The sequence below is a fragment of the Manacus candei genome, unplaced genomic scaffold (assembly GCF_025592945.1).
Source record: "Manacus candei isolate 608988 ecotype Guabito, Panama unplaced genomic scaffold, ASM2559294v1 h1tg000061l, whole genome shotgun sequence".
NCBI lineage: Eukaryota > Metazoa > Chordata > Aves > Passeriformes > Pipridae > Manacus > Manacus candei.
This window is the reverse complement of record NW_026138109.1, coordinates 6,865,146-6,881,670: the sequence shown is the minus strand read 5'-3', so window position 1 is coordinate 6,881,670 and position 16,525 is coordinate 6,865,146.

Sequence of the window (16,525 nt, the reverse complement as noted above, 5' to 3'; positions counted from 1 at the left end):
TGCTGAATCTAGCTGAGCATGGAGAGGGTCTTCAGGCGGAAGAAGTTTGCCCCACACCCACTTCATTGCCCCAAACGGAAATTTGGTTTCCCAGCTGGGTGTGGGTGCAAGGAGTTAACCTTTTGGTTGCTAGCATGCTTGCAGAGTGGCTCAGGTTTGGGGCAGGATGCTGCCAGAAATATTCAGGGGCTTAGTGACCAGGCTGAGAGGGACCTGAGCAGATCCTGCACCATGGAATGATACCCTGTTCCTACAGCAGCCTCTGCATGATGCACAGTGCTGCCCACAGTGCTTGCTCAGACCCAAAATCAAGGTGCTGTGTGTAGTCCCCCCATGGAAAGTACTTGGTCAGCATCACTCAGCTCTCAGCCACCCTGGTCCAGGCATTACCCAACACACGCGATCCTTTGGACTCGGGCTGTTGTGAGTGTGCAGATTTGTCACGGTGTCACCAGAAAATATAGGGGTGATGGCTCAGAGCTTCTCGCTCCATGGAGACCTCCTTGAGGTGGCCAAGGATCATGGTGGGAAGGGAGTTATGGCAAGATGCTCCTGCTCTTGGCAGACAGCGGAAAACCCTGCAAGGAAGTGCAGTTCAGCTTTGTTTGTGCAACCCTCCAAATACTGTGCCCCTCTCAGTAGTCCTCAGCCCTTCCACCAACCACAGGTTCCATCCTCCATCTTCCAATGAGAAGCACATCAATACTCCATCCAGAAATCTCCTGTGTCCTCATATGGCAACATAAAACTCAGTGGAAGCTGTTGTTGCCGACCCAGCCTTCACTGAAAGTGGAGATGCAACACGTGATAAATCCTCTCACAGCAAAGCAAGGCAGCCCCAAAGGCACAGCACGATATGTGTGCCAGCCGAGCTGGAGCTCTGGGTGGTGGGAGATGGGTGGGCTGGCAGGCATTGTCCAGGATGGGATGCACACATGCCTGCGCTTCATGCGAAGGCACCGTTCTGGTGTGTGGATTCAGAGAGACTTGAGAAGCTGCTGGGGGAAAACGCTGGCTGAGTGTCGTTGGAGAGGAAACTGCTCCTTCTCTATCTTGGGATGTCGGGCTTTGTGCTTGACACCAGGCAGAGCCCCACTGCAGGCACCCCGCAGCCCTCCCTGCCTCACGCTTCTGACATGAGCTCAGCTCCACAGGCTGGACAGCCCAATCCAGCCTCTAGAGCAAAGAGCAGCTGACACATTCAGAGAGTTCATTGGGGGGGTAGGAGGGTGTGTGTGTGTGTGTGTGTGGAGACTGAGAAATTAAAGACGGCCAAAGGGAAATGAAGCAAAACATCCAGAAGACTCTGGAGGGTTTGCAGAAGACATTACAGCAAGACATAAACTAGAAACTGGTTACGCTTCATACAAGACTGGAAAACACCAGAGAAGGGCTCTGCTCCTCGTGGTAGCTCAGCCAGCCACCCCAGCCAGGGAAGCAGCTGCCAAATGCCCAGGCAGCAGTAGAAAAGGCAGAGAGAAAGCAAAGAGAAAGGAGATGAAGTCCCACAGGGGTAGGAGGTGCTGGGCATCAATGCAAAGCAGAGGGCTGCTGTGTTGCCTTGCCAGCTTCGTGGGCCATAAGCATCTGGACTTGGCATCAGGGAGCACTGGTGCCAGCAGGGCACCTGAATAGAAGTTGGCTAAGCTGTTCCCAGCAGCCTGCATGGAAAGGAAACAGCTGCTGGAAGAGAGAGAAAAAAAATGTGAGGGGTTCTGGGAGCTCAACTATGCAGTGGACAGTTCTCATCCTGCCCAGATATAGTTAAAAGATAAGAAAAAGTTACATACTCCAAACCTAATTGTAGCTGTCTATGAACAGCAGCAGGGCAGAGCAACAGAGCTGTCAAAATCCCACAACAGCTGGCTCCACCATGAGCCCAAAGCTTGAAGACATGAGGAGTGACCTGAGGCTCATTTTGGCACCAGGCAAACAGGATTAGTGTGGAAGGGACACCCTGCACCACCAAGGAGACCTGCACAGCGCAGGGAAACCTCCTCCCAGGCACACACAGAGCAGGGATTGACCCAGACACACCAAGGTCCTGAGGAGTCAAGACTAGACACTTGACCTGGCCATTATCAAATGGGTGTGTCCAAGAAGATGCAAGGGGCACATGCCTAAACATGAGAAAAAACACTGTCTGGAGATCAGACAGTGCTCAAGATGCCATAGCTGGCCGGCCAGCATATGAGCTCTGTGGTTCAGTGGGTGGCTGCAGGCGATGGATGATGGGCTGGGAGCAGTGCAAGGGGCTGGAAATTCCCTTGGGGAATGGGGAACAGGCTATTTACAGCAACGGAACACCTACAGGGCCAGAAGCTGGGACACCTCCTGGCAGCATCAACCTGTCAAGGCCTCACAGACCCTGCAATGGCAGCTTTGGAGAAGTCACCCAGACAGTTTTAAAAGACTGTCTTTGAGGGTGCCTGGCTCTGGTGTCGAGAGGAAGGCAAGGCATACCATTGCACCCACTGATGTGCTGCATCCCAGTGCCTTGGCAGCAGAGCAGATCATGCACTCTGCAGAGATCTGGAAGAGCTCAGGGCTGCCAAAATGAGACTGAGCACAAGCCCAGTTCCCTGTCCTCCAGAAGTGACTGGCTGTGGTCACCATAACAAAGGGGAAATTCTCTACCAAGAATAATATGAGGGCTGAAGCCCAAACTTCCATCTGTGCAGGACTCTGCCCCAAGCCTGAAGGTCTCTGTGACAGCTGCAAATCCCACATGGTGCCCCAAGGCAAGGTTACAGAGGCAAGAAAGAGGTTTGTGAGACCAGCTGGTACTGTTGGCATTACTCAATAGGCAGAGAGAGCTTCCTCTGAATAGGTTGACCAGAGAGGCTGCGGATGCCCCATCTCTGGAAGTGTTCATCCAGCCAGGATGGATGGGGCTTTGAGCAACCTGCTCTAATGAAAGATGTCCCTGCCCCTGGAATCAGGGTTGGAATGAGATTATCCTTAAGGTCCCTTCCAACCCAAATCCTTCTGTGATTGGATAATTCTATGCTGCTGTCTTGATTGCCTATAGCTACCTCCCTCTGGGCAGCAGATCCCTTAGGCAAACACCACAGCCACCGGAGCCCCTCAGGGCACAGCTCTGGAAGATGTGGTCTATCCCGTGCCCTTTGGCTTTCTCTCTCCACTCAGTAGGGAGATGAGGTCAGTTCCAAATCTTCACATGGGTTTCCAGACATAAATACTCTTCTACCTACTCCCATCCCTTCCCACTCTTAGACTCAGGCTCAGTGCTGAGTTGGGCAGGACACATCTAAGCAACAACTGGGGACAAGGGGGAATGGTTTAAAATGGAAAGAGATCAGGTTTAGATTAGACATTAGGAAAAAAATCTTTACTATGAGGGTAGTGAGGCACTGGAACAGGTTGCCCAGAGAAGCTGTGGGTGCCCCACACCTGGAAGTGTTCAAGGCCAGGTTGGATGGGACTCTGAGCCTCATCTAGTGGAAGGTATCCCTGCCCTTGGCAGCTGCTATCTCTTGGAATAAGATGGTCTTCAAGGTCCTCTTCCAACCCAAACCATTCTATGATTTTATGAACTCACAGAAGTGGCCTCACCCACCCATCACCCTGGGGTAGCACAGCCTTAGCTTAAAAATAGGCTGATATGTTGGTCTGGGTTAACCCCAGTAAGCAGCTAAACCTGCAGGTCACTCAATCCCCACCAGGTGGAATGGGGGAGAGAATCAGAAAGATAAAAGTCAGAAAACTGATGGCTTGAGACAAAAGACAATTTAATAGGTAAAGCAAAAGCTGCATGCAGAAGAAAAGCAACATAAGGAATTAAATCACTACTTCCCATCAGGAGGCAGGTGTTGTCAGAGACTGAAGTGTTTGATGATTTATGCATTCTAGGAGACTTTTGCAGGCTTTTGAATTGCATTATACCTCTGATGAGCAATCTGGCCCCTCCCTCCCTCCAGTGCTGAAGGTGTGAAGCCCTGAAAAGGCAAGAGCTGAGCTTGCAGGCTTTTGACTGTTGCATTGTACCTCTGATGGCCCATAGGAGCCCATCCCCCCCTCTGGCAGCCGGGAAAAGGGTGGGAACCGGGCCAGACACAGCAACTCTTGCGCAGGGCCCAGGGAGAGGTTGGAGGCTCGAGGCATGGCCCGTGACACTGACCATGGATATAATAACTCATAACTTCTTGGAGTGTGGGGGCTTCCCTCCTTCACCCCCGGCAGATCAAGGCCACCACTTCAACTGACAGACATGGAAGCTGCAACCACCAAGTTTCATCGCTGGACCCTGTGGGCGGTGACTATGGACATCTGTCCCCTCTCAGCTTTTCTCTCCCTTACTCTTATCCTGCCTTTCTCTCCCCTATGCATTTTCTCCCCACCCCCCCCCCAAGGTTATCTCTATGTCACATTGTTATATGACAGCACCTAAAATTCTAGCATACCTGTTGATGCAAAATTGTCCCCTATGCATTTTCTATCTCTATGCCACATTGTTATATAACAGCACAGAAATCCTAGCATGCCTGTTGATACAGAATTGTTAAAATAAACCTTGCCAGTATATGTTTTCAGACACCGATTATTCAGTGTTGTTTCACTCTAATCCACCCCAAGGGAATTACTGATAAAAACCTGAGTTACCCCCCCTCTCCCCTTTTCCTGGGGCGGGTCGAAACATGTGTTTACTATTCCAGGAAAGCTTTTCTAGTGGCTACTTGGAAAGATAAACACTTTAACTCCAAATGTACCCCCTTCCTCTTTCTTTCTCTCATCTTTTATTGCTGAGCTCACCATTGGTACGGGATATTCCTTTGGTCTGTTGGAGTCAGCTGTCCCCAACAGCTGTGTCCTCTCCCAGCTTCTCATGCACCCCCAGCTTACAAGAAAGGCACTGAAACTGTGCAAACACTGTTCAGCAATAACAAAAACATCCCTATTTTATTCAACACTGGTTTGGTCACAAACATACAACGCAGCACCATACGAGGTACTATGAAGAAAATTCACTCTTTCCCAGTGAAAAACAATACTATCTCTACCCCTTATTTAATACCATCTTTGTCATGCTCCAATCCCACACCACCCAATATCTCCTCATTAACTATTGCCTTCCTCCCATTCCCATTCTGTGATTTATGAAGAGGTGTTAGTCCCTTTACAGAGGATGGTAAAATGTCCACAAAAATGTCTATTGAGTTCATTTAGTCCATGACTTTAGCTCCATCTGTTATGGTGGTCACTGGGACAAGATAGGTGGTGTGTTGGGTGGAGTTACTGGGCACCAAAGCCAGCTCGGGTTGGGTCACTGCTGCACTTGCACTGCTTCTTGTGAGGCTCATCCTCCACCGGGTCAGGTGTTTCCTGCTACAGTAATTTCTATAACATGCAACTCAGATCCCAGCTTATCACAGTGTAAAGGTTTATGCACAGCAATTTCCAACCCTGGTCTCTCAGGGTTTAACACTGCTGTGAACTCCTCCCCTTGACCATGGTCTGCTGCAGGCTTACCCATGAGCCACAACCCCTTCAGGGAAAGCGTATTGTGGTGTGGACTTATTCATGGCCCCAGACACTTTGAGTTGTTCAGTCATGGCCTTTTCCACGGCCACAGGTGCTTCACTGAGCACCTGCTGTGACATGGACATACCCACAGCTACAGACACCTTGGGGGGCAGCTTGTCCCCCCTCCAGGGACTCATCCACAAGTCACAGTACCCTTGACTGGAGTTCACATTGGAGTTCCAGCCTGCCCAGTACAGCTACGCAGGAACAGCAGCTGCCAGCCCAGGCCTATCACCATGGATCTTATCAGAATGTTCCCAGGCACAGCAGAGGAAGGTGATAAGCAGCACAGTGCTGCAGCAAGTAAAGAAAGCAAAAAGCAACCACTAATAAGCCCTAGACTCTAATATACAGGTAGGGAATCAACCCCCATGGCAAGCACAGGAGCCTGTCCCTTGGCAGCTGAACAGCAATAACAGATATAAATTCAGTCCAGCACACTCCAGTCAAATCTGTCATTATCTCAAACCCTTTGAGCACCACATTGGGTGCCAAAAAGGACTCTATCCCAGCCAAAGCCAGTACATCTGCTGTATCGCACATGAACACCTTTCTATTCCCTGGTTAGAGCCAGCTCCCTCTAACTCTGCCTATAATGCTATAGAAGCCTCAGGTGGGATCAGAGAAAGCACCAACTGCAAGAGCCAACCTCCTTCTGCCACTGAGGCCAAGATACAATAGGCTGGGAGATTTGATAGACATGAAGGATGGGAACAAAGGTTGTATTCAACTCGTCCAACTGCAGGCCAGGATCTGTAATCAACATGATCGATAGGGTCCATTCCTCTTCTGTAAGCACAACCCAGAGAGCCCTGCTGTCCATCAGTATGTTCAGTATCAATAATTTCATCATCCAAAATAACCTGTACTTACAGAATACGTCTGCCACAAGAGCCAGGGAATCACAAACAGGGCATTGAGCTGATGTACCCTTGTGCACACAAACATCAGTGGGCCACCGCTGACATCCTCCGGTTTTGGAGGCAGCCTTCCAGGAAAAGAAAGGGCTAAGGCTTTGAAAAAAGGATGAGGAGGGACACACCTGAAGGATGGGATGCCATCCAGAGGGACCTGGACCAGCTCAAGGAGTGGGTCCATGGGAATCTCATGAGGTTTAGCAAGAGCAAGTACAAGGTGTTGTACCTCGTCGGTGCAACCCCTGGCATCAGTTCAGGCTGGGGGATGAACAGATCAAGAGCAGCCCTGCTGAGAAGGACTTGGGGTGCTGGTGGTTGAGAGGCTGGACATGACCTGGCCATGTGCACTCACAGCCCAGAAAGTCAGTCCTGTCCTGGGCTGCATCCAAAGCAGGATGGGCAGCAGGTGAGGGAGGGGATTCTGCCCCTGTGCTCTGCTCTGGTGAGACCCCTGGAGCACTGCATCCAGCTCTGGGGTCCTCAGCACAGGAAGGACAAGGACCTGTTGGAGCAAGTCCAGGCCACCAAAATGATCAGAGGGAAGGAGCACCTCTCTTATGAGAAAAGGTTGAGTGAATTTGGATTGTTCAGCCTGAAAAAGAGAAGACTTTGAAGAATTGCAGCCTTTCAGTACCTGAAGGGAGCCTACAAGGAAGATGGAGAGAGACAATTTACAAGAGCATGTAGTGACAGGACAAGGGGGAATGGCTTCAAACTGATAGAGAGTAGGTTTAAATTAGATATTAGGAAGAGGGTGGTGAGGCACTGGAATAGAACTATCCAGAGAAATTGTGGATGCCCCATCCCTGGAAGTGTTCAAGGCCAAGTTGGATGGAACTCTGACCAATCTGGTCTAGTGGATGGTGTCCCTGCCCATGGCAAGGGGGTTGGAACGAGGTGATCTTTAAGGTCCCCTTCCAAACCCAACCATACTGTGATTCTATGACATAACCCATATGCAAGCTGGAACTTCTCTTTATGGCACTGGGAAAGTTTTAATAGATGTCTCTAAAGGGGTAGGAGACTGGTGTGCAGCCTTCACAGGCACCCAAACACATAGTGTCCCACCGGATTTGTCCCCTGACAATAGTCATCAGGCACATTCACCAACTCAAAGCTGCAGGGCCAGGCCAGAGAGCAGTAAGCAGTTCACTATCACTCTGTTTGGCCATGGCCAACAGTTTGCTCCCCAAAGGAACTGTGATGATGAGCTCTCCCACAGGTACAACATCCAGTTACCATGAGGAACTCACCACAGAAGAAGAAGTCTCAGGTAGAACCTTCACCCAATATATCACAAGGAAATCCTACAGTGGGCAGGAGGGACCCCAGGCCTTCCCAAGGGTGGAGAACTGAAGGCATTTGTGGAGACTGCAAAGCATTTCCAAAGACCTAGACAGCCCCAGCTCCTCAGGGGGTGCCATTAGGCCAGAGAACAGGATAAACCTGACACAAATGTCCATAGTCCCCCTGTGCTCCCAAATCATGAGCTACTTCTCACTCCAAAAAATCAAATTGCCCTGGAAAAAGGATCTTAGCTGAAAAACAGTGAGAAGAAGAGTCCAAATCTTTCCTCTCTGAACTGGAAAGGTGAAAGAGAAATCTGCCTTGGCCTATTCCTACAGCCCAGAGTTGCTCTGTTCTGATGGACTGGTGAGTCCTGTCTCCATTCTTGTGATGTGTCTCCAGAGCCTTGGCGGGCAGACACTGTCAGGAGGTTTTTCAGCTTCTGTCTCTGCAGTTCTCTTGTTGTAAACAGCTGCTTGCCTGATCCATATCCCCAAAGGTAATTTTCAGCCCCTCACACTGCTCCAGGCCCATCACACACTGCCTGCAGCCACCCAGCAAACCCCAGAGCTCAGATGTTGGCCAGCCAGCTGTGGAATCTCAAGCAGAGTCCTGGCTTCAGACACTGTTTTCCCTGTACACTGGTGGGTGCCCCTCTCTTCTGACTCCTGTCAGAGACCAGTTTTATGTGACACACGGGGCCCTTTCCACTTTGCAGAGGGAGAGGGAGACAGTGAGGTGGTCTTAACACAGCCAGAGCTGTTGTGGCATGTCCCTGGACAGAGGGACATCCCTGTGCATCCCTGTGCATTCCAAGCAGATCTATCTCTGGTAGCCAGCTGATGGATGTCTCTGTACACAGCCATTGTGTCCCACACTGAGTGCACTTCAGAGGCCCAACTCCTCATCTTAGGAACAGGGGTCCTTTTCCTGACTCCTCCAATGGGTTCTGTCCCAATGCCTTGGACACAGAGAAGACCCTACATATTGCAGAAGTCTGGAGGAGCTCGAGGCTGTCCAGATGAGATTCAGACTAGATCGTGCCCCGTGTATCCCAGCGGTAACTGACTGCGGTTGTAATCAGGGAATTTTGCACTCCCAAGAAAGATCACAAGGGCCATGGCCTTAATTCCCATCTGTGCAGGGCTCTGCTCCAGTGCCGAAGGTCTCTGTGAGAGTTGCCAGTATTGCAAAACAACAGCCTTGCTGGAGGGAGAGTGGGAAGATGTACAAACTATCAGCAGAGGATTGTGTGCCATTTCAGTCCCAAAAGCTACGTAGGTGTTCCTTTCTGCTCTCTCTGAATTCACCTTGTGCTCCCACCTCTGGGAGCAGGACCACTGTGGGTCTGCAAGGCCACAGCCCAGCTGCCCTCTGAGCTACACACCAGATGCCCAGGGAAAGGACCTTTGCACTAATATCTTGGAAAACCAAAGTGTCTTCCCTCCTCGCCACACAGTGTAGTATCCCTTTGTGATCCGGCAGCCAAAACTTTGGAGGCAGAGATGGAAACTCAGTGTTGGAGCTAAAATCCAGAGCAGGAGAGGCAAGGAGAAGAGTTCAGAGTGTTTGCTGCTGCTTTCTGGGTGGACATGGACATAGGGCATAGTTATTCATGATGCTGGCAGTGCTGTTCAGAGCTGCAGATGAGGGGCTTCAAAGCCCACACAGATGCCCACTCTATTTGTCTCATGCCTCCAGCACCCTGGAAGGGGCATCACATGCTTTTTTGATAAAGAGGGATTTCCTCTGGAGCAGTATCTGTATTTTCTCTTCAAAATAGTAAGGCCCTGCCAGCCCCTCATCTGCCCCTGCCAGAGGGGTGACAGCACTCAGGAGCAGGGAATGAAGGTACAAGCCTCAGCAGAGCCCCACCAGAGTCTGGCAGGATACCCTGAAACCACATGGGGTGCAAGACCCCCTATTTGTGATGGCCCTGCTGATGCAGGGAGGTTGTGAGACCCCATCAGCTGGCTCATGCTGCACCAGGGCAGCACCAGCACACACAAAGATTGGTCTAAACAGTTTTGAGGAGAGGGTTTGGAGCCCAAATGCAAAGGCAGGGTCACACGGTTACAGCTGAAAGCACACAAAACACTTTGCTCTCAAAAAGGGGAGGCTGGAACAGAGGGATGGCCAACCTTGAACCTCTGGGTGTCTCTAGCTTCTCATCCAAGTAAACTCTGTTCAGGGGACGCCGTGTCCTGCCGTCATCCCCATCACACTGAGCCCGTCTCCTCACAGCTTCTCAAGTGTCTTTTCACCTCCTGTTCTCAAGATGTTGGCCTCTCTGCCTGGGATAATATATCTTCCTGGAACCTGTTGAAATTTGCAATTGCTCAGGGAATTAAAAGATTAAACATCTCTCTGGGCTAATGAGCCTGAGTGTAGTGAGTGTCCAGCTGACATCACACACAGCCACTTTGGCTAGAGCACTTCAAAGATAAGGGTAGCGCTCCAAACATCCAAGAAGCTATTGGAGGTCAAGTCGTTCTCCCTTCCCACTTGATGTTATCTGCCTTGGGATCTCCTGGGTCGCATACAGACTTCCAGAAAAAACTCCATCTTATTTAAAAACTTCTAATTTCCAGAGACGTCCTCCAGCATGGGGAAGAGCTAGGGATTAAGAGTCTCCACAGACACACACACCATCTTTCTAATCACCCCTGTACCCCTGTCAAACACTGGCATAACATTTTCTTCTAAATCTTCTGGAAATCCCCGCTGTCCTGAGACTTGGCCAGTGCCTGTGCTCATCGTGGTTTGCTGGAATAGGCATTTTATATATACTAAATGTTGTGACGCAGGACATTAGAAGAGCTTTCCTGGGGTGGGTGCAGCCTATCTGACACTGTACCCCCAAATCTCCCTTTAATGACCTCCCTAAAACACTGTGCCGAGTTCATCCACCCTCACCTCCATCCCTGGACTACGAGACACCCCAGTCTGCTGGCCCCAAGCTGCCCAAAAAGAGGTGGGTGAAGAAAGATGCAGCTGGCAGACCTCCAGCCCGGGCCCACACTAAGTCCACTGGGGAATCAGCAGCATCCCTTGTAGGTCTCCATGCGGGCAGCAACTCCTCCTGCCCCAGAGCAATCGCACAGTTGTCTGAGGTCTGCACTCTACAGGGCTAAGATTGGGCAGTCCAGTGGTCTCCTCCAGCCTTAAACACCAATCCATTTAAGTAGAAGCCCAGACAAACAAGAAACAAGGGCAAAATGTATCACCCACACCTTCTTCAGACCTCACCGCTCAGCCAGGGCTCTCCTGCACATCCATGTCTGCCAGAGCATCTGCTGGGCAAACATACTACCTGCTCCCATCTCCCACTCTGAGGATGCCCCATAAAGAGCTGTCCTTACAGTCCCTCGGCTCTAAACTCAACACCACAATTTCTGGGAAGCTTTGGATCTCTCATATGTTTGTCCCATTTCCCTAGCTTGCCAGCTGCCCAGCTGTTCCTTTCCATTTGAGCTAATCACAGAGATTAAGGCAAAGACCCAGCCTGGAAGGTTTGCAAACAGCTCCAGCCTGTTTCTGCAAGCAGCTTTTGCAGTCATACTCTGGCACAAAAGCACATGGGCTAATAAACCCCACAGCATCTGTGAAGGGAATTCCCGAGGCGGGCTTGGTGCTAACCCAGGCAGATTAGCCAGCCACCAGTTTAGGGACATTGCAAACTACAGGGTCATCAGGCACATCTCCTTGAAGAGGGAAGTGAAGGGAGACAGCAAGGCTGGAGAAAAGGTGCCCAGAGTTATCAGAAAGCAGTTGTGTCCAAAACATGTCACCAGAAATCCTGGGCCCTAGTGCCCTGTGTCCCCCCAGGAACTCTGTGCAGCTGTCCCCTCCATCCTCCTGAGCACACTAACACTCTCTCTCCTCGGGGGGAGGCAGCCCACCATCCTGGCAGGGCACAGTGGTGATGAGCAGATAGCTCAGGGCAGAATGGAGCCTCCATCCCATTCCTTCCAGCCACATTCCCCTGTCCTTGTGCTGTCCCATGCCTGCAGGCAGTAGCTGCTGCCTGGAGCTGTTCATTATTCGATTGACTCCAGATCTTGCAGCCTTCAAACCCTTGTGGCCCAGAGACTCCAAGCCAACACAACAGAGAAGACACTGCATCTGTCCAGATGCCTGCTGAGGTTTCTGCAGCCTCCCACCGAGTAAGCCACTGTCCCTGTCAAAGTAAACAGGTTGTCTTCTCTACTAACAAGCTAGAGGGATCACTTTGGACCCCCAGCCCATCTGTAGCTTCATGTTTGTCATTGCATGAACAAGCAGTTTGCAGCTGGCCTGGCTGTGATTGCACAGGGAAAGAAGGGAGTGCAGGCATCTGGGGGTCCTGATGGACTGAAGTACATGATTAACAGTTGACAAATATGACTTTTGCAGCTGTTCAGCACTGAGTCCTGAAAGATGGACATGAGGGGGAATTGGAAAGGGAATATAGATGCTCCCATAAGTGGGGCTTGTGGTTAAAGCGTTTTCCCCCACCATGGTGGAGAAGGTCCTCCGGTATTTCTGCTTTTGAGGTGAGAAATGCACTTCCTTGAGCAGTTCACCTGTAAGAGCATGGCAGTGGGATAAAACGCCCAAGTGCTTCGGGGACAGAGAGCGACTGATGTGACAACACCAGGGCAGGAGCAGAGCACACAACCCATTTCCTATCAATGACCCAAACAAGCCTGTCCAGCTCCAGTCATGTCAAATAGGGAGGTCTGTCCTTCTCTTCTTCCTCTCCCCGCCACCAGCCCCCTTACCCTCCCCAAAGCCAGGACAAGACAAGGTTGGGGGGGTTTACATTCAGCATTTGCCCTTGCTTGCAGCCACACCAGGACCTCCTCTGCCTGCCCACGTGTGGTTCTGAAGGCAGGCAGAGGGCTGTGCTCCCACTGCTGCCAAGCACAAAGCTCAGGTTAAGCAGAGCTGGATTTTAAGAGGGCACAAGGTCACCAGGCATCCAGAAGACCCAGGTGAAGGGAGCCCAGTGAGTGTCCCATCTGTGGCATCTCGGCTACAGGACATCCCATCCCCTTTTCAACACACCCAGCTGTTCGCAGTGTGATGTCTTCCAGGCATAAGAGCCCAAAGCTTTTGCCGGTAATACAAACAGAACAACTTGGACCCAAAAGCTGGTCAGTTCAACCAGAAAAAACAGCTCAGATTTAGAGGGGAGGTTTTGACACAAACTGCTTATCTAATTAAACCAAGGAGCACAATCAGAGGAAGAAACTGAAAAAGTACTTTCAATTACTTTTTTTCCCTTTTTCTTGTTTGTTTGTTTTTAAGTAAGCATGTTCCTGAAAGCCATGTGGGTGAAAGTTGAAAGGCATGGATTTTCCAGCCAGGGAAGCTGCCAGAGGAGCACTGAGGACCCCATGCTGACCAGGGCACACTGGGAACCAGCAGCACTAATGAATGCCCTCTCCTTGAACCATGGGGAGAGAGGCAACTGTTTCCCATTAGTCATGAGGACTAAAGCATTCCCAGAGAATCACAGGGACATGACCAGATAGAGTAGTTTTTTGGGTTATTAACTGTCCATGGATGAGGGGCAAGGGAGGATAAACGGAGGCAGAGGAGGGCACACAAACGCAATTTCTCAACTTCACGACCTAGTGGGAGCAGCTCTTGGGTAGAGAGAAGCTATGGTGGCCATTTTATTTGTCTGTTTCCCCACTGGTTTCTCAGTAGCTGCAGCCCCTGGTCCCTCAGCACCTCACCACAAAACCAGGGATCACCTATAGCTTCGGAAAAGTCTCCTGATTGGTTCCTCCTGATTTATTACTGCAGAGTTATAGTGTTGTTCTGAAGCAGTGCTCAGGCTGCAGTAGCACCACTCTGACATCCCCATGTGTCTGATAAATTGTCTGCATGGTCTCTCACAGGCTTTCAAGCCAGGCCAGCTAACACCAAGCTAAGTGTATGGGGGTGAGCAAGGTCAGGGACCATACTCAAGAGACAGAGGAATGCAGCCACTTCATCCAGGAATGAGAGAGCTCAGCCCCAGGCTCTCCCTGCAAGCTGGCCATGGTGCCTGGTGGTCCTGCTGGGCACACTTAATCACCTCATCCAGACCCAGCAGTTCCCTCATTAATCATCACTGGACATGGGTCCCATAAGAAGCTGAGACAGTCCAGGCAGTTTCCTTGCCCAGTGCACCCTACCATTCCCTGATTTACATCCTCCTTCCTCTGAAACGTAGGCGTAACCTCATGTGCTGCTCCATTCCCAATGCAGACGTCAGCATCACATTGCTTTTTTCCCTAGAAGGCAGCTCTGGCCCCCATCACCAGAGCAGCTCAGTCCCCAGCTCTAGGGCATGTCCTGCGTGGGAGCCCCCTGCCCCGCACCGCTCTCAGACCCTTGTCCCACAGGGTCTGTGTCAGGCCAAAGCATTTATGAACACCCTCCAAGAAGCTCCATTAAATTCCCTTCTCCTATCTCCTTTGTAGCTGGCAGAAGAGCATGTTGGGATGAATCCGAATCCAGAAGGAAATGATAGAAATTGGCTTTATTTCTTATCCAAGCTTGTCTTAATCCTTATGCTGTTTGTTCCTGCTTTTCTCCACTAGTTCCAAGAGTCGTGTGCTCCAAGCCAAGACCAGTTCTCCTCCAGGCTCAGACAGGCACCAGGGACAGCCTGGGGTAGAGCAGGCTGTCCTCCCACCAAGAATGTAGCCTTCCCCTATCCCTCCTTCAGGCTCCCTCTGCCCAAGACCTTTTTCAGCTGCTGATCTCCCCAGTCTCTTCCCTACATCTTCATGGACTAACAAATCCATCTCACAAATTCACGAGCCAAACAAGGTCTCAACCTTCCATATGAAGCAGGGATAGAGTGGGATCAGGGGATCAGAGAATCAGAGAATCACTTAGGTTGGACCAGGTTCCACAGGACTATGCCCATCTCAAAATCCTGCAAGGGTGGAGATTCTACCAGCTCTCCAGGCCCCCATGACTGTCCCCATGGGGATAATTTTCCTATCCTACAAGCTAAATCACTCTATTTCATGCCCCCCCATTATGCACCTCCATTAACAGCTTGGCTCCCTCTTCTCAAGAATCTCCTGACAGACACTAGGGGGCTGCTTTTGGGTGTCCCCAAAGCCAGCCCTTCTCACAGATGGACAAGCCTAACTCCCTCAGCCTCTTTTTGTAGCGCAGGAACTCCAGCCCCTGTCATTTTAGTGGCTTCTCCTGTTTATCAATGTCTCTCCCGTAATGAGGGGACCGAAACCTGGATGCATCACCCAGATGTGGTATAATGAGTGCTCAGCAAAGGAGGGCAATCACTTTCTGAGATCAGCAGGAAAGAGTTGAACCCTTCTGCCTTTTAGCAGCTCAATAGTATTGCCAAAACTATTACTCTGGCTGCCTTGAAATTATGATTGGCTCCCTTGTGCCCACAGAACCTGTGAGTGATGCCCAGCACAACACCAGCACCGTGTTTCTGTGTTGCCCAAAACTTCACAGGGGAAGGCAGTGGCAGAGATCTTTTGCAGATGATAGACTGAGAAAAGAAATGGGCTTTCCATCTCTTTGGATATCTGCTGGAATGGAGCAGCTGCAGGATGCATTTTCCACAGTCTCAGAAAGACTACTGCCAGAGGGAGCCATCAGATCAGCTTCTCACAGCCCTGAGTCTCTCTGGTGGCTATGCAGCTGCCCAGTCCTTGCAAAGTTTTAGCTCCTTGTACCTGCAGATTTCATCTACAAGCCTTTAATATTCATTTCCCATCATGCTGTATGTCATCAGGTCCAGAACCGGTCCCAGAGGATGGGCTGCCAGGTGCCACTTCCCCCAGGTGGCTACTGGTGCCTGCTGTCCTGAATAACCTCCTGCCTCTCGTCACTTCAGGGCAACCCGGAGTCTCCAAACTGTCAGGGACTCCTACCTCCACTGCACTTCCTAGGATACATGGAATACCCTTCAGAGCACAGGAAGTGACCATAAATGACAGCACAGCTTGCAAACAAGGTTACAGGAGGTCTGCAAGTTAATTGTGCAAAGGTCACAGAACCTGCAAAAAGCTGCAGAATGGCCAAAGTGACTTGGAAGTTATTCTGGAGACTTTATTTACTGAGGCAGGTGGGCAAGAAGCAGTGACAAAGCAACGTTAGGATGTTTTCTTTGTGGGGGACAATTCTGAAGACGGGTGATAAAACCTCTGAAGGACAACAGAAAAAAGAAGCACTGTTAGCATCGAGTCCATGTACACCACAAAGAGGTGCTGTCTCCCACTAGCAAGCCACAGGGTGTCCCAGTGTCCAGGGAGGAGTGATGTCTCTCTACAAGCTTCTCATCACAGGGGTGGAGGAAGCGGAGGTGGAGAGCTAGCCATAAGGAGCTCCTTCCCCTGGGGTGTGCTCCCATTTCCCTTTAAAACCTCATATGGGAGTTGCATTGGCTCTGCTTTACTTTGCTCGGGTTTATCTCATGAAGAGCAAGCAGTCAGTCTTTTTTTCGAGATGTTTGTAGAATGAGCCTTGTCATCCCTGTATGCCTGACTCACACGAAGGATGTTCTGTGATCCTGGAAACATGGATGCCTGAGCAGAGAGATACCCAACAGAGGTCTGTCAGCCCCAGCACCTCCTGGGAATGCCAGGGAAATTCCAGTTGTATAAGAAATAAAGACCATTACAGCTAAAATCCCTCAGCCCATTTTTAAAGGGCTCTTGAATATAATTTATCTGGGCAGCTACTTTTGAAATATTTGCCCTTGGTGTACGTTTTCTAGCATCCTCTCTAGTGCCTGATAAACTGGAAAATAT